Below are 19,787 nucleotides of genomic sequence, written 5' to 3' on the forward strand. Positions count from 1 at the left end.
GTAAAACTAGATTATTTTAATTCATACGCTAATAATTTAATTTTATAGATAATTATTCCTTAGGAAAAAAAGAGGTAAGATTGTTAAATTATTTGCCTTAATTTAGCTTTTGTAAATTAGGTTTTAGACTAAGTTAAGATTATATTTATCTTTTGATATTTAGTTTATGAATAATATGATTGCAGGCACGGATATTAAAGTCTAACAGAGTTATTTTTCTTATCAATATTGATTGTTGCCAACACATAATTAGGAGAACTGCACAACTTTTTTGTACATATAATAAGATTTCAAAGGCTTTAATATTGCTGTGTTTGAGGAAAACATGAAGCACCCACTCCAATGTGAGTATATCTACACTAGGTTTTGCTGAAAATTTTCCATAGCAATTTATAATTGTAGCTAACATGAAATTTAAGTCTATTTAATGGAGAATTAGGATATTATTATGAATGCATTAAAGTTTCCTCTTTAAATATGCCATTTCCTAGGGTAGCATATTTTAAAACAATGCATTTCCATATGTACACTTGAATTTATAATGTAGCTAATACAACCATACAAACTTCCACTGTTTCCAACAAAGAAGTCTTTGAAAAGATTTGATACGTCACCGATTCTTCAAATGCCTTTACTTACAATGTGTAAACTAATCCTGTTGCCCAGTCTATTCTGCTTCCCCACGTGACGCTTCCAACCATCTTATAAGACCAGAGAAGCCCTCCCTACCACAGATTGGGTCCTAGTACATTGATGCAGCTAAAGCCAACTTTGTATCTCAGTAATTTCTAAGAGTTATAGTACTAGGAATTTGCATCTCAAGTCTTTAGGAAATTGAGTTAAATTGAGAAGTTTATGACAGAAACTGAAGGGTAACCTGTTTGCCAGCCCGCGCCTGATTGGGATTCACGACCTGCGGCCTTAGGGATTTCATGGCAGGGACTCTTCCAGTTACAGAGACAGTCACTTGGGCAGGTTGGGCCAAACAAACATACTCCTTTTATGCCGTAGAATTCAGCATTTGGTTATAAATTAGGGCGGTGAGAGGGTAAATCCAGGTATGGTCATGCCTTTATAGCATTTCCAGCTAAAGATTTAAGGTCTTTGAAATCATGAGTTTTTCTTTCTATTTTGTTTTTATCCAAAACAATAACAATAAAAAATATACTAGATAAATGCTGGGAAAAGGGGGGTGGGTGTGGGGTAGAAGGGGTAAGTTGAGAAAAAGGGGAGCATCAGTAATACTTTCAACAATAAAGATAAAGTTTTAAAAAAGAATTTTAAATATAAAAAAATAAAATCTTTAACATTGTTTTAAATAATTATTGCATAGAATTGTTAGGATGAAATAATTCATATGTAAAATTATTAGAATACCGCGATGCATGTTACATAGTGTTTTATATATGATTGTTATTATTTTATAAGAATTAATTTAGAGGAAATCAGCCAGTTTTAGATAGCAGCTGCCACCAGTGTGAAGGATGTTAAAGCAGGTCTTAATGAGGAGAAGTGTTTAGTATTTTCTTGCCTTAAGAACACACACCTCTCTTTGTTATTTCTTTAAAGAACAAAATAAGGATTTAATTACCTTTGATTAATTTTGATTGCTAGATTCAGTTTCCCACTGAATGCCAGGTTTAGTCTAATTTGGAGAATAGTGGTCCTAGGATTCAATAAGCAAAAATTTCTGATAAAGAGAAGCAACTGCTGTAATACAGTTAGTGAATTGGGGGTAATAGAAGAAAATTTTGTAAAGCAGAAACAAACAAAAAAAAGTTGGTGTGGTGATAAAAAAAAAAAAAAATGAATAGGAAGAAGTCAGAAATGTCTGCCACACCTGAATGTTTTGTGAAATCCTCAAGTTTTGTACTTTTAATGACTGAGGACCTGGTAAAATTTCAGTTAGCTCTTTAACCAGTGTCACTTCAAGGGGACGAGCATTAAGGGATATGCAATTGGATTTATAGAGAGAAAATTGCACATAGTTTAATAAGGCTAGATTTTCAATGGGCAGAAGGCATAGGACAAAATATGAGGGATAGTATAACTCAAACTAAAGTGCATTTGTTTGGTTTTTGTTTGTTTGTTTGTTTACCAGTAATGGGGAGCAACAGTAAGATTTTAAGCAGGTAATGACTTCATCGAATTGCATTTTAGAGAAGATATTTTAGATTCATTAGATTAAGTTTATATGTACATTCATTTAAGAAATATTTGTTGTTACATGTGCCAGACACTATTCAAGATTCTCTTATAAGTGCCAGCTAATGCTCACGATGTTATAGCAAGGTGAACAGGACAAAACCAATCTTTTTCATGAAACTGATGATCTAGCAGAATAATTTGACAATAAACAAGGAAACGCATAAGCAATAAGATTGTAAAGAGTGATAATATCATCAAGGAAATAAGCAGAATCAAACGCCACGGTGTGACTGATGCATGTGATCGACGGCGGCAACACCAAACAGCATGGTGAATGAAGAGCTCACTGAGATGGACAGAAGAGAAGGAAGGAATCAGCTGAAGGGCTGGGGCCAGAGAAAGAACAGGTGCAAAGAGCTGGAGGAAGGGAGACTGAGGCATGTGAGAGGAATGGAAAGAAAGCCAGTGTGGATACAGCAAATTATATGAAACAAGAAGTAGCACAACCAGAGATTTAAAAGCTGTTGTAACAGCTCATGCAGAGTGTCACAGCACAGGACATGGGAAAGACTACAATCCTGTTTTAAGGATGGGACTTTTGGTTGATGTTTAAAATTGGGGTGATATGATCTCAATTACATGTTTAAAACATAACTTTAGCGGTCAATTAAGTTGTAAATGAAAATGTACGGAATAAGGAAATTAGTTAGAGAGATATCAGAGGTTGCCAGGTGAGAGCTAGGGATGGTTTGCCCTGAATGTTAACAGAGAAGACAGTGAACATATAGGTAGAGCTGCAGGTACTTACTGGTGGGATGGATTAAGAAGTGGATGAAGCAAAAGGAGAAATCATGAAGAGATCCCAAGGTTTTAAATTAAGAAAACAGAGGGATATGGTGTGCCATTAACTGGAGTAGAAGTAATTTGGAGCTTATATAGGTAAAGCTCCATCCAATATGTTATGTGGCTTCATAAAAAGGGTGCAAGTGACATTTCAAGTCTGTGATGATGGAAGGAGCCCAGGTTATTCTCAAGACTGCAAACGAAAAAGGAAGTAATCATGTCTTTCTCCATTTAACAAGTGTTCATTTTCCAAGATTAATTGTTCTCAAGTTCTCAAGTCTTCTCTTTCATTGACCGAAGCTTTTGTGGTCTAGAGTTTTGCTTAGTAGTAATAATTCTTACCTTATTGGGTTACTGTGAGAAAAAATGAGATAGAAATGAACTTTGTATTGTGAAGTTACATGAAACAGCCCTTTATGTAAAATATTGGCAAATTCATATGATTCAATATGTTAATACATAAAGTACATATAAATGTTATTATTAAGCAGTATTTATTGAATACATTTTAATTATCATTTATTATGTGCGAAATACTGCTCTAGATGTATTTAACATTGATGTGAAAAAGACAGATGATAACTGCTCTGCTATCATGAAGTATTTTAAGAATTCTATTAAGTTTAGACAGAAAAGCAAAGCAGGTAAATAATATGCAAATAAATAATTCATTCAACAAAGATTTACTGAGCACCAATAACATTCTGGGTACTGCTGTAGGTGCAGAAAATACAGAAGAGAGTATAACAGACAAAAATCTCTTCCCTCATGGAAATTACTTTTACGCAGGCAAGCAAAGAAACAAACAAAAACAGATGAGATTAAATTCTAAGAAAATATTTATAATATATATAGTGATGTAATAAAAGATTTAGTGGGTGGCAACTTTGATTGGTTTGAAAGCAAGTCACATGTTTCACTTGTACTAAAAAAGGGGGGGTTATACAAAGGTGTGAGTCATGGGGAGTCACCTTGGTATATGTCTGCCACAGTCCCCCAAACACTAAGCGCAAAAGGTTACAGATATTCTAAAACATATAAGGTTACTGAAAAAACAATTTCAATAAAGTTTTAATTTTTATACAGTTTTCATAAATAGCAAATAGTGTGAATATTAATATTTAAGAAAAATAAATCTTCATGTAGCATTTTAAATGAAAGAACATTCACAATGATAATAATATATTGCTCTACAGTAAAATACCTTACATTTAAAATGATCAAATATTATAATGTTAAAGATAAAATTAATTGTTTTTAGTTTCCTAAATAGAAGGAAACAGTATAAAAGCAAGAAGGAACCTGAAAGATTATTAGTGGTTCATTGCCATTGCCATTCGTTTTTGTACAAGACTAAAGGAAACGTTGCAGTTAAGATTTCACTTATCTTTTTGACTGTCTCTCTTTGCACTGACACTCTTCCCATGTTCTAGGCTCCTGCCACACAGTCACTCCATGGAGGGTGACTAAACTAAAATCCCTTCAACTACATGATGCAAGTTAACATAACCTAAGTCCCTTCCCAAGAGGAGAAGGGTAGAGTAGTAGGAAGTGAGTGGACTTTAAAGGCAGACAGCTCTGCCTGGACTCCCACTTGTTAGCTGAGGGACCTTGGTTAAATTCTTGAATCTCCTGAGGCTTTAAGTCCTCATTTGTAAAATGGAGATAAGAGTGTCTGTCTTCTGGAGCTATGGCAAGCCTGGAATAAGATAATAGATTTAATTTATTGAACACAGTGTCTTACGCATAGAAACCCAGTTCAACAAATTTCAGATTTTCTCAGAAGTAATAAAATTGTCCCTTTACCCACTTTAGTCTCCATCTTACTACACCCTTAATACCAGGAACCTGTGATGGTTACTTAACTCACAATTTTATTCTTGGCTGATAAATCAGACACATCACGCCCCATCATTTTTCAATTATGATAATGGTAACTTTTAAAATAAATGGTCATTTAAATTAACATTAATACAATTCTTTTGTTTGGGTGCACTTATTTCTAGATTCCAAAATAAATGGTTTTCCACAGTTGCTCTTAAAATAAAAAAATGCAAAAGTTGGCAGATAGCTCTTCTCATCAAATGGTCCTGCACTATTTTATCAGCAACATTTTTCATCATTCTTTCCCACTCATGACAAATTAGTGACATTTTCCCCTTGCACCATCTTGGTGTGTATCTCTGACAATGCTCTTTTCTATCCCTGCCACTCCCTCTCCACGCCTCCTCAGCTGTTTAAGCCCACCCTGCTGAAGGTATAGTGCACATGTTAATCTGTGTTTCCAGAGGACCATTCACATTTCTCTTTTATGGAACAAGGTTGGCCAGGAGTTCTTTGAGATGGGGGTTATTTCCCCATTTCTGTCCTCTCACTACTAAGACAGAGCCATGATAATCAGCACGAAATAAATAATTGATGAAATAAAAATAAAACCAAACGGTTCAAATTAAAATACATAGACAACTAATGACATACTTTAGTAGTGTGTAGAATCACAACAAATTCTTGAAATCTGTTAGGGACTGAATACTTGTGTCTCCTCCCCCAAATTCTCCTGGAGAGGAGGTGATAAAGGTTAAGTGAGGTCATAAGGGTGGGGCTCTAATCCCACAGGACTTGTGCCCTATAAGAAAAAGAAGTCACCAGAGCTCTCTCTCTGCCATGTAGGGACACGGTGAGAAAGCAGCCCTCTGCAAGCCAGGAAAAGTTCTCACCAGGAACTGAATTGGCACCTTAATCTTAGATTTTCCTGTTCCCAGAACAGTGAGAAAATAAATTTCTGTCATTTAAGCCGGTTTGTGTTATTCTGTGATGGCATTCCTAGCTAAGATAAAACCCAACTACACTTTATATAATATGGCAGATTTTAAACTTTAATATAAAGTGTAAAGAATTGGCCCTGGTTGGTGTGGCTCAGTAGGTTGAGTGTCATCCCATGCACCGAATGGTCACAGGTCAACTTCAGGTCAGGGCACATGCCAGGGTTGCAGGCACGATCCTCAGCAGGGGACATGTAGGCGGCAGATAGCCAATCGATGTTTCTCTCCCCCTCTCCTTTCCTCTCTCTCTAAAATTAATAAAAACATTTTTTAAAAGAATTGCTCACCTGAATAACCTTGCTAGCAAAATGTGTATAATTAGTTTATCAAAGCAAAATTAATATTAATAAATTGTGGAAAATAGAACTGCATTTGGTATTTGGGACTTAGCTAAACCATGTGCAGATATAAATGCATAGAGTCTATTAAAAATCCCACTGGCTGCCAAGGATCCCAGAGTTGAGCTGCCTCCAGTTTTACACATCGATTACAGAATTTGTTCTACTTACGGCAATGATTTTCAACCTTTTTCATCTCATGGCACACATAAACTAATTACTAGAATTCAGCGGCACACCAAAAATAATATTTTTTGCCAGTCTCACAAAAAAAATTGGTATAATCTTCACTCATTCACACTGGATGGCTATTATTGTGTTGGCTGTTGTCATTTTTTTTTTTTTTTTTTTGACAACCTAAGGGAAAAGAAGTCAGTGCCCTGACTAAATAGTCAGGTATTGAATGTTTTAAAAATTTTTGTGGCAAACTGGTTGAAAATTGCTGACTCGGTATTTTAGCCAAATAGAGTCCATTTTTAAAACCCAAATTATAGCATTTAATAAAGCTTTGAACCATGGAAAACAGAGTTATAGCTTCTCTAAGGAACTCATAGTGAAAACATATATACAGGTATTTCCTTCATAAGTCTTCTCTGAGATTGAATACTCACAATATTTTATTGACATGAGCTTGGACTCTAAATTTTAAAATAAATTAACAAAAAAACTACAAATTAGTCAGCAGAAATTTTTCCAAAAAAAGAAATCTCTACTTTTTAATCCATACCTCTTCCCGGGTATGGGACAATGTAATTAACCTATTAATATCTCAATCTCTTTCAGTTCATGTCCATATTTCTTGAAATAAGCAGGCTAATAAATTAGAATATTTTTGGTCTTCTAGCTGATTTATTAAAGGAAACATTCTTTTTTATAACTTCTCATGTATTCTCAGGACTTGAAAGAAATTTATGAAATACATATAATAAAAAGTAGACTTGTGCCCAGCCAGTGTGGCTCAGCAGTTGAGCATCGACCTAGGATCCAGAGGATCCCAGTTTGATTCCCAGCCAGGGCACATGCCCGGGTTGTGGGCTCCATCCCCAGTAGTGGATGTGCAGGGAGCAGCCAATCAATGACTCTCTCATTATTGATGTTTCTCTCTCTCTCTCCCTCTCCCTTCTTCTCTCTGAAATTAATAATTACATTTTTTTTTTTTAAAAGTAGACTGTATTAATTCAGGGTACTCTAGAGAGAATTATACAAGGCAAATTTTTTCATCTCACCCTCACACCCACCCTAAAAGTCAATATCAATCCTGTTTTATAAAAGCTTAAGTGGAGCAAAGAATTGATAAATAACTTGATCAAAGTCATACTGTCAGTAAGTGGCAGAGACAAGATTTAAATTGCATTTCCTTTAGACATCTTGATAATATTTTTACAAAATTGAGAAGTAAATAATTTTGATGATGATGATAATGAAATTAAAGTCTCTCTCTTCTCCCAAAACTCTTACAATATTAATGGATATATAGTCTTTCATCTGAACACCTAAAAACAATCCAGCCTGGCACAGTAGCTCAGTTGGTGGGAGCATCGTCACATAAACCACAAAGGTTGCAAATTCAATTCCTGGTCAGGGCACATACTTAGGTTGCAAGTACATTTCCCATTGGGGTGGGTATGGGAGGCAACCGATCAATGTTTCTCTCTCACATTGGTGCTTCTCTCTCCTTTCCTCTCTCTAAACATATCCTCGGGTGAGAATTTTTTAAAAATACAACCCAAAGATGTCTACAAAATATATTAATTTGCACATCCATAAATAGAATATACAGTCAAGGAAGGGTGAGAAAATATGCACTGCTAAAGGCATGGAAGAGCTTGAGAGCAACTGTTGACAATCTAAGGGGAAAGAGGTCGGTGCCAACAGCATTCACTTTGCATCCTAAACATAATAATGACATGTTATGTGTAGTGTGTGAAGTTTTTCTTGAATTCTACAATGTCAGGATGTGTTACATATTAATATTTTAAGTATTATGTTCATCTCAATTTTGAAATGAAGAAACTGAGTTTAAGGACATTGAGTGATTTATCCAAGGTCACTTAGTTAAAAAATGTCAATGCTGGATCAAGAATCCAACTTTTGAACTATCCCAGAAAACTTTTAAAAAAATCTTCAGCGCTAGAACAAATGCCAATTCTTCCTCCACAAAGCTGTGACTAAACTTGCCTTTAAGATATAAATAATCCATGCGTCTTACAAGAAGGAATGCTAATATTCATTAATCAAAGCACTTGTTTATTGGATTTGTTATCAAAGTAAAAAAAACATACCTTGAATAAATATTTAATTTCCTCCTAAGGGCACCAAACAAATAATACCATTCATCTTCTAACCTTTTTACATACAGGAAGAAAAGTTTACAGAAGAATAAAGTGCTTGCAGGGCTCAATATTAGACTGTTTAGATTTACAAATTCTTGGTGGTAGCAATGTTGGTAAATATAGCCCATTTGTCACTTTACATTCTAAACTCAGAATGGAAATAATAGAGTCTCTATTTCTCACAGTGCATGCTGAGTTATAAAAACAATAAAATTTAGATCAAATATTAAGTAAAAGCACTGATATAGGCAGAAAAAAGAGTATAGGCTACTATAAATTTACTAAAACTTTAATTTAGAGTGAATAGCAAAGAAAGGGAGCTACAAAAAGTGTTTAACTCTTTCAGAGTGCAATCTCATTTCCAGTTACATCCCCAATTATAGGACTAGCATAAAGATGCAGTATTAATGTACTTATAATAGGTTTGCAAGACATTTGAGAGACACTAAAGTCTTATATAGTACACATGGCTTTAAACACTTAAAAATGTTGCCTGTTTGCTTTGTGAGTAAAATTTTCAAATGTAGAAAACTGGTTTTGCACGTTATATAATCTAATGATTACTTATATTACTTGTAAATTGGAATTTTTTTTTACTCATTAGGAAGATACTGGAAATACTTAGTAATTAGAGTACCAACAGAGTTGTGCTACTTCCAGCTCTCTTTTAATAAGTTCACATTTTGATTAACTGCCTTTCCTTTCCTTTTGCTGTTGTTATTACCCAGAAGAAGGCGTCTTATCGTTATGATTTCCAAATAGGAGCAGACTAACAGGAATTCATTAATGTCTTTCTTTTACAGGTTAATATTTGTAAGCTTGAATAACTTAGTTACTGATGACAGTTCAACACATTAGGTTAATTATAAAAGATAGGAGAAAGGATTTAATTTAATCTCAGTCATCCTAGTCATAGCTATTGAGTTAAGAAATATATTTAATCATTAATGATATTTGTTGCTGGTAAGACAAGAAATCCAGATTTCATTAAAATTTGATTATTTTATTTAAAGTTTTTTAAATAAAATTTAGATTAGGTTGTCCGATTATTTATTTATTTATATATCTAATCTTTTTTGGTTTTTTAATTATAATCATGTATCTTTCTTGATTGCCCAAGGAAAGTCAACCATTAAAATATGGAAGATGATAAAAATGTTGGGATCTAATCTTATTCATGTTTTCAAAGAACAGAATATTGTCATTCTAAATGGATTTTAAATATTTTCAAGTAAAACTAAATCCATTTTAAAAGAGTAGCTCATACTAAGTGACAGGTTCTAGTACAATTTTCTCCCCTAAAACTTAGATCCAATCAGATTTCAGGTTCTCCATATATAAAATGGTAGTACAAACATTCAGAATAAATATCTCAAACAAATTAAATTTTCACCTCAAGAAACTAGTAAAAGAAGAAAAATGAAACCCAAAATTAGCAGAAAAAAGTAAATAACAAAACTCAGAGCAAAAATGAATGAAATAGAAACTAAAAAGACAATAGAAAAAAAATCAATAAAACCAAGATCTGATCTTTGAAAAGATAAACAAAATTGACAAGCCTTTAGCTGGACTCATCAGAAAAAAAGAAGAGGAGAGAGAGAGAGAGAGAGAGAGAGAGAGAGAGAGAGAGAGAGAGAGAGAGAGAGAGAGAGAGAGAGAGAGAGAGAGAGAGAGAGAGAGAGAGAGAGAGAGAGAGAGAGGGAAAGTACTCAAATAAAATCAGAAATTTAAGAGGAGATGTTACAGCTAATACCATAGAAATGCAAGGGATCACAAGAGACTATTATGAATAATTATACATCAACAAATTGGATAACCAAATGAAATAAATTCCTAGAAACATACAACCTCCCAAGATTGAGTCATGAAGAAATACAAAATCTGAACAAATTACTAGTAATGAGGTTGAATCAGTAATCAAAAGCCTCCCAACAAACAAAAACCCAAGATCAAATGACTTCACTCGTGAATTCTGCTGGGGCAAATTCATTTTCAAAGTAGTTTTTTCTTTTGTAATTTAAAGTAGCAGTTTACAGTACACTGAGTAAAATTAGAAAATAAGAGTCTATACCGATAAAAATTTATTGACGCATATTTTAAGTTTGTAAACTATCAGGATATTTTAGAAGATCCTGTACTCCACCACAAGGTGAAAAGTAACTACATGTACCTCTGTGTTGCATTTTAATCCTTGCTTCAGCAACCTAGTAATTGAGATAACTTCATCAGCATAATAATTAATATCTAAAATGGATATAAATAAGAGCACAGTTAATGTTTTTATTGATTTCAGAGAGAGGGAGGGAGAGGGAGATTGAGAGACAGAAACATCAATGGTGAGAACCATTGATGGGCTGCCTCCTGCACGCCGCCTGCTGGGGATCAAGCCTGTGAGCCCGCAACCTGGGCATGTGCCCTGACCGGGAATTGAACCTCGATGGCCTGGATCCGAGGTTGATGCTCAACTGCTGAGCCACACCAACCGGGCTAAAAAATATTTTTACCTGAGCTAAAAGTATAATGAAAATGTGTCTTAGGCCATGGCTGGGTAGCTCAGTTGGTTAGAGTGTCATCCAGATACGTCAAGGTTGCAGGTTCGATCCCTTGACAGGGCACATACAAGATGCAATCAATGAATGCAAAAAATAAGTGGAGCAACAAATCAATGTTTCTCTCTCTCTCCCCCTCTCTCTATAAAATCAATAAATAAAAGTTAACAAATACTTTGCCTTGATTTTTAACTTATAGCTCACATAGAATAAAATTCATCCTTTTAGATACACAGTTTATGAGTTGTTATAAACATGAACTTTTCATTTTAAACATCACAGCTTTAGCTATCTATAAAGAAAATTATGATAAGCTGGACTACATCAAAATTTATGAAATATTGCTTATCAAATGATATTATTTAAACATAGTCAAGCCACAATGTAGAAAATATATTTGAAATTTATATATAAAACAAATTATTTGTATGCTGAAAATATATAGAAAATCCCATAAGTAAAAAAACAAAAAACTCTATTAAAAATGAGAAAAATATATGAACAAACATTTCAAAACCAAAGTATTCAAATGAAAAACAAATTAAAGTATAACTCCTGAGGAGTATGGGCATCACACTTTTGATTCCATTTTATACTTACCAATGTGAAAGACACTGCAAGTCAAGTTTTAGTAATGATGTAAGAATCTTGTTGATTTCTGATGCGAAGATAAGATGGTACCAATGCTTTGGGATACTAGTGATATCTACTAAAGTTAAAAATAGGCATGCCCTATGACCCAGCAACTCCACTGCTATTATAACCAAAGAGAAATACATTCCAAAGATGTATACAGAATGGGTGTAAAATTATTAATCATAACAACAAAAAACCTTAAAGCTACTCAAATATCCACTTATAATAAAATGGATAAATAAGCAAAAGGTGGTAAGTTCACACACAGCAGCCTATTATTACACAATAATATCAATAAACAAACTATATTTATATTCAGAGGCTTGTATGAACCTCACAAATGTAATGTTAAATGAAAGGGGCCAGTCTCAAAAGAATGCACGCTTTTTTATTCCACTTAAATACAATGCAAGAAAGGTCAAATAATTTATGGTTTGAGGAGTAAAGTAGTACTTACCTTTGCAGAGACTCTAGGGGTGGGGGCTGTGGAGAATAGTAAGGTTCTGCCTCCTTGAAGTTAAACAATGCTTCACTTTTTGATAATTCATCAAGCTTTACATTTAGGATTTGTTTGCATTTTCGTATTATAGTATATTGAGATAAAATACATATTAAAGTGTGTTGGTACTTTTAGTCAACCCTGTATTTTTAATTGAAATATAATCATATTAACTTAATTGCCATGAAGGAAATTTGGCACTCACATATCATGTTCCAGGTTAATCCCATAGCTTTGAATACTCCACGGAATATCACTTCCAAAGTCCCCAGATTACATGTTCAGCACGAGAAGATGGTAATGAGGTCACCTCAGCACATGTAAACTTGTTAACTAATAATATAACAGCAAATAGTAGCAAAGTGCAGTGCGTACCTGCTTGGGTGTCATTCCAGCCTTCTATTCAGGAACTGCCTGCCACACCCACAAATTTGGTTCCATGTATCAATGTGTTTTTTTCTATGATTCTACTCCCCTGGCTTCAGGTGACTGAATATAGGTGGAAATATCACCTAAACTGGGACATTTTGATTCTAACTCTTGGAAACTTTCAATTTAAGCTGAAAAATAGTGAAGCATGAGCTGGCCAATTAAATAAAGATTACATAAATCTGAAAGCCATTAATGGACCAGTTTCCACTCCTCTGGACCAAGAAGCAGAAAATGCCAGTCTACAAAGAAAAGAGGGTGGAGGAAAGGTGAAGAAAGTAGAAAAATTGAAATTCAGGGAGAAAGATCTGCTGGCTTTCCAGTATAGGACTCCAGTTAGCTGGCTTTCCAGTATAGGATTGGTAAGGTTGAATTTTATTTCGGCCTTGGATTACATAAGCATTTTCACTATTGTTATAAAAATATATATTTTTTATCTTTTTGTTTTAATGAAAAACTTCATCTACATCATAATTTTATCACTATGTCATAACATTTTCATTTGCATGTGTGTGCATGAGAGTTAGTAAAAAGTAAAAGCAATGAAAGTTTTCTCAAGGTGAAGATATTAATGATGAGATAAGATGCATGTGGATATCAAGAAATTTAGATTTTAAAAATTAGAGTATTTTGGTTAACTGATTATGTGTGTATATATGTGTATGTGTATGTATATATATCTATCTATATACATACATACATATATATATACACATATACACGGGGTGTCCCAAAAATGTATACACACTGTCTGTAGATTCTATTATATTTTGAAAATGAAATATATTTTAATAAATACTACCTTTATAATTATTCAAAGTGTGTATACATTTTTTGGAACACCCTGTATACAGGTCCAAATCAAAAGGAAACTTTTAAATGACAGAAATTGTAGGCATATAAACTGAATAAATTACAGCTAGGCTATACCTATTTGCCCGCATTGATTAATAATGTTGTCATAATTGTAGATTTACGCTGTAGCCGACCATCATATTGTGGTGAAGGTTTGTACCAACACTAAGTGTTTATACACAACGCATGTCCCTGAGGTGTCCTCACAAGCCTTTCATCACTATGTATAAAAAGCATCCCTTAAAGTGACTTATAATTTAGTTTCAATTTTTAGTTATCAAACAATCTTAATTACTATGTGTAATGCTAGCTATGAACATAACACAAAGGTTATAGAATAATATGCATTCACAGGAGCAACATTAGAGTAGAAATAATCCATTCTTTAAACTTTTACATATTTAAGAACGATAAAGCTCCATTTCTCCAGAAATTAAAACAAATCAAAACAACACAAAAAAACCTCTTCTGCATTAAGGGAAAGAATTAGGGATGGTGTGTGTGTGTGTGTGTGTGTGTGTGTGTGTGTATAAATAAACTTGCTTCAGAGAATATATGAATTAAACATTATTTAAAAAGCACAAAATAAAAGCCCTCTATATTAAACAAAAATTACCGGTTAAAGTAAACTACCTTTTTTTTTTAGTATAGATTCCTGTAGAAAGTATGACCAAATAAGTTTTACAGTGAATTTCCATTTAGCTGTGATGCTGTAAGTCACTGGGCAAACAATAAAAACTAAATTTCAATGTTTTGCCTCCCTTGGTTAAATTGGTCTAACAACTAGTGATCATTAATGGCTCAAAGAGAAATCTTACTCCTTTCTGCATTGCCATCTAGTAATAGAGCCAATGCTATTTTCCTAAGCAATAATTGGAGGCACAGGGTCCAAGTTAGTATGGTTCCAAAAGTGCTGAATTTATGGTTATATCTTGCTCTGTGACTAGCTAGCTGTGTGACAAAGGGGGGGCTTACAGTTTTTCTGAATGTCATTTACCTACTTTAAAAGCCGAAGACAATAGAATACTTTTTACTTTGTGTTTCTTTTTATAATGTTAAACAATCAACTCAGTAAACTCAACCATTTGATTTCTTCTTGTCTGCATGGAGCAGCCCAATTTGATAAGAAAAAGTCACAACCAGCACAGAGAACACACACACACACTCCAGGAAATCAACCCCACATGCACGTTCTCTCTCTCTCAAACTTCACACAGGAGCAAACGGAAACCTACTCAACACTAAACCATGGGCTCCAAATAAAATAAGAGCCATTCAATCGGTACACTTTAATCTTCCTGATATCAAAGTGGACTCATTCTTTTGCATTAGAATAGATCTTTGTTCTCTGACGCTATCCTGCCTTCCAAGTCCATAATTTCACCAATTTAGGGGACATATTACTGTTTAATTTGTTTATTCAAATATTGCCTCAATTATATCTTTCAATAATTTTAATACTGGTTCAAGATTTCCCTGTTAGTTGCTTTTGCAGTAATCCATGTACGAGGTAAAATACTTTGGGAGATAATAGCCGTGGGAGTGAGGGAAGGGTGTGTGTGTGTGTGTGTGTGTGTGTGCACTCATGCATGCATATACAAGCCCACATATAAGCATGCACTGGAATATGCATATAAGTATATAGAAGATTGTCAGTTGATATTTAGAAAGCACAGTATACTGAACTTGACAAATCAGGAAGCAGAAATAGCAAGGGAAGAAAGAAGACGGGGCAAAGTCTAGTACACGTTAGAGGAAGGAGAAAGGAAGAGTGTAGTTACTCTTGCAAGAAGTTTGGCTCTAAGTAAAAGGCACGAAAGGAAGGCAGGATGTGAAATCAACAATACTCACTGGAAGTGGGGTTTTGAAAGGAGATGGTGTTTTGTTTTATTGTGTTGACATTGTTGAGGCTTGGAGCACATGTGCAGTATGGGAAGGACTGGGTAGAAGGAGAAAAATTAAAGGTCTGGGGGAAACGAAAGAACTCACGTCTTAAAGAGTCGCAGCCATGGTGATGTCCACAAGACTTCCACAGGAGACAGCGGCAGGATTGGCAGGATACAGTAAGAAGAGCATCCCTGTGAGAATTAGGAGAAAGAAAGTAGAAAATATGGATACAAGTGCGTCATTTGTTATGAATAATGGTAGAAATTGAAGGAATTTCAAAAGTATGATGATGCAGCCATTGGAATATATTGCTCAGTTCTTTCTTGAAGAGAGAAGTGCTTACTATGCAGCTGTGAAAAAGAAAGCCGCTTACCCTTTGGACAGCATGGAGAGACCTGGAGAGGACTGTGCTAAGCGAAATAAGGCAGTCAGACAAAGACAAGTGTCACATGATCTCGCTCATATGTGGAATCTAAGGAACAAAATAAACTGATGAGCAAAATAGACCCAGAGACACAGAAGCATGGATCAGACTAAGAAATCTCAGAGGGAAGGTGGGGAGGGGGGAGAGTTGGGAAGAGATTAACCAAAGAATTTATATGCACATATGCATAGCCTATGGACACAGACAATAGTGCGGTGGAGACCTGGGGGGGCAGGGTGGAGAGGGTCAAGGGGGAAGAAAATGGGACACCTGTAATTCTTTCCACAATAAAGATAAATCCAGGCTATTGTAGATCTGAGCCCAATGTAGGCCACCTCTAAAGGGAAATCTCTGTTCTGAATCTCCTTATTGCTCTGGCCAAGACTTCCTCAGAGTTACGTGGAAGCCAGAGAGTCCTCCTACCCAATCCTTCCTCCTTTCACAAGGGTTGGACCTGCCTTGCAGGGTGAGGACTTGCTTCACCTGCTCCTGCCTCCTCTGCATCATCCACGGGCATTTCCCCAGGGAAACCTCTTGCATCCTTGATTCCATCTCGGTACCTCTTTTGCAGAGGACCTGAGCTGACAGAGATAGATTATTTCTCCTTGATTGAGGATTATATATATTTTTCAGAAAGAAAGAAAAAATATATAATATATATATATATAGGTATGAAAAATTTAAAAGGTAGACTAAAGAGAGCACTTTTTGCTTATTAGATATTTAAATGTATTAATAGCTATAATAAGAAAAAAACAAACAAAACATAAGACAGAAAATTAAGTATTATAAGCTTTTCAGTAACAGAATCTAATACTACTAAAATTTAATTTATGATAATGAGGATATCACAGATGATATTGAATCAATTTGTTTGAACAAAAATAAAATTTTGGATCCCCAAATCAAATTGTATGCTATACAACATTACAAATTAAATAATGGAATAAAAAATATAACAAAAACATCAACATAAATATAAAAATGTGATGAATATATATATATATATATATATATAATCATTTGAACGGGGAGTTTTATTTAATCCTTAAAGTAATGAAAACAATGAAAATGAAATTACAGATTTATGTTATTACCATTAAATTTAAATGTCTACATATCAAAAACTTCTTAAACAAAGTTAAAGACAAAAATATATAAACATTTTCAATAAACATTTATACAGGTGTTAATATCAGCATAAACATTTTGTTAAAAAATATTTTTAAAAGTTGAGCAAAATGGCAGCTGGGATATTTTGAATAAAATACTTGCACAGGAGTGTGAGGTAAATCAGATTTGGAATTCTCAATCAAGAGTGTAGAAAGGGAAAGTGAACCTTAGAGTGATTAAGAGAGTTGACATCATGCAGAAAACAAAACAAGCGCTGGAAGCCAGGAAGCTGTCAATAGGGTTTGCTAGAGAATCAGCCAGCCTGGATCTGAACCCAGTTCCAACACACTTTAGGTAATACAAGGTCAATATATCTTTTTTTTTTTTTTTTTTGAGCAGATTTTGGATGGATTTTAAACTAATAATCTTACTTTTTAACATTTTAGACATTTTGTTCACTTATTTATTCCAGAAATTTGTTTTATTTTTAAAATTATCAAGACTGTAGTATTTTTATTTATCTTTTCTTGTTATCTCTTACCTTTTATGTAACTACCCTTTAAAATTTGTATCTTTTTGACCAAGTTCAGATTCAGATAATGGAGAAAATGTTTATGCTGGATACAAGGACAGGAAAGTAAAAGTGTAAGGTAGGGGTGTCGTGAGAGTGAGAGTGGGTGAAGGTGGAGTGGGTAGGAGCGCAGCGAGAACAGAAAGTAATGGAACATTATGAATGAAATGAAAAGACATGCTTGCCTCATTTACAGTAAATTCTTACATGTTAATGGGAAGGTTTGATGCATTACCTGTGATGCGTGTAATTCTCTTAACTAGTTAGTATAGAAACTACAAATCTTAAATCATCCCATACTTTGCTTATTAATAACACCTTTTAGCAATATCAGAAGCTGGTCTTCATATTATTCAGGGCACGTATATGGGGATTTTTATAAACCAGTATTGACTAAAATCTAGGTTTATATGAAATTGATTCTGAAACTGAAAAAATTATATGTTAGATTACTAAACACAATTTTATATTTTTTTTCAAATTTAGTTAAGAATCTATTAATTTTGAATTATTATTAGGGTGAAATATACATTGCTTTAGGTAAGTTTCGTATCTAACAGAGGGGAAGGAAGCTTTCCATGTTCTTTCTTAAACTACTGTCTCTGAATCCCAAATCTGCATCAGTTATTTGAAGAATTCAGATTACATAGTCCAACACTACCATCTGTGACAAGTCTTCACTGGCTTTAGTTTAAGAAATGTATGGACAGAATTTCCCCCCCAAAACCTTACAGTAGCCTCTAGTCACCCTCAAGCAATAGCCAGCCTGAAAGATCAGCATTAGGTAATTAGGGCTCCCTGAAACTGCATTTTAAAGCTGAGCTACCAGTGTGAAACTATTTTTGTTCAAACTTTTTCCCCATGTTCCAATCCAGGGTAAAATTTAGGGGCTAAGAGAATTACCTCTGTATGTTACAAACCTGGACTTGAATGCCAGCTCTGTCATGGATAACTTTGATTTGCCAAATTACTCAAACTTTTAAACTTCAAATTTCTCACCAGATAAATTAGGACAAAAATACATCTACCTCATAAATAAATTTTAAAGAGAAGCATTGTCTTAAGTAGAATGATATAAGGTTCATAATAAATATTTATTAAATAATACCTACTTTTTTAGAAGTAGTATTGGCAGCAGTAGTATTTTATTCCTTCAAGGATTTATGTCTGTCGTAGCTGAGTGATCACCCACTAGTGGGACTAACAGCAGCACGTTCTGGACTCTGCTCTGCGTCACCATTGTTGTAAGAGGAAAGTGAGATGTAGAAATCTGATTAGTGGAGGCCGATAGTTAAAGCACTACTGAACCACTGAAACATGTTCACTAGGAACCCATTATTTAGTTTAAAAAATAAAACTAACCTCAGTGAACACTGTCTAACGAACTACAGATGGCTAATTGCAATGGTAACAATAGATAAAATTTATGTTCAAGCCACTGAAAAAAATTTCTACTTTTTCTACCCTAAGGTCATGAGTTTCTGAGAACTGCTGAGAATAAAGAAGGAAGAATTTGCTCAGCAAGAAGGAAATTGAGCTCAAAACTGCATAAACTCATCTAATGCAAACTAGGTGGCATCCAAGACCAGGGATGGCGCCAGGGTCTCCGAAGGAGGGAGTCAGATCATAAAGGCAAAGATCAAAACAGTTTTAAATAAATGCACTTATCTTTCACATCTGCATACAAGCCACAAGTTATGCTAGAGAATCAAAAAGTGATCACTGTTGCTAAATGGTCTGCAAACAGCAACTAGATAAGTTTCATCATCTTGATCAAAAGCACTTGTTAAACCCACATCTAGACTGACTGGTGTCACAGTGTTGGGCAGTGTACACAAGGCAACTTAAAACGTACTGATCCTTCCCCTGATGGGAGGGGGGAGGGGAAGTCTTTACACCTGACATGAAAGACAAATAGAATACCATTAATCAAATATATTAATAAGAAATGTGTATGTATTCTATTTAAAACAAAAATAAAGGATTAGTCATATTCCTAAGTGATTCTATATGGCAAGTATCCTTTCCATTTTTCCTGCAAGTAGAGATTCATCGGTGCACTAACATCACAAGACCGATTTAATCCCAATTTTAAAGGGCTCAGTAATTACATACATTGTGTCACATTTAACAGATATCATCTGAGCACATTTGCAAAAGCCAGAGGACGTACCCAGTGTAGGGTACACTCAGCAACCCAAACATCAAGTGTCACCTTCAGAATGATCATGATAGAAAGATCTCTCTCTACGTGTATTCACATAATGAGCTTTCATGTGAGTTACCGTCTGAGCTGTATTACATTGTAACTAATGTATAACAAAAAAAGGATATTATAGC

The sequence above is a fragment of the Miniopterus natalensis genome, chromosome 1 (genome assembly GCF_054644295.1).
Source record: "Miniopterus natalensis isolate mMinNat1 chromosome 1, mMinNat1.hap1, whole genome shotgun sequence".
In the NCBI taxonomy this organism is placed as follows: domain Eukaryota; kingdom Metazoa; phylum Chordata; class Mammalia; order Chiroptera; family Miniopteridae; genus Miniopterus; species Miniopterus natalensis.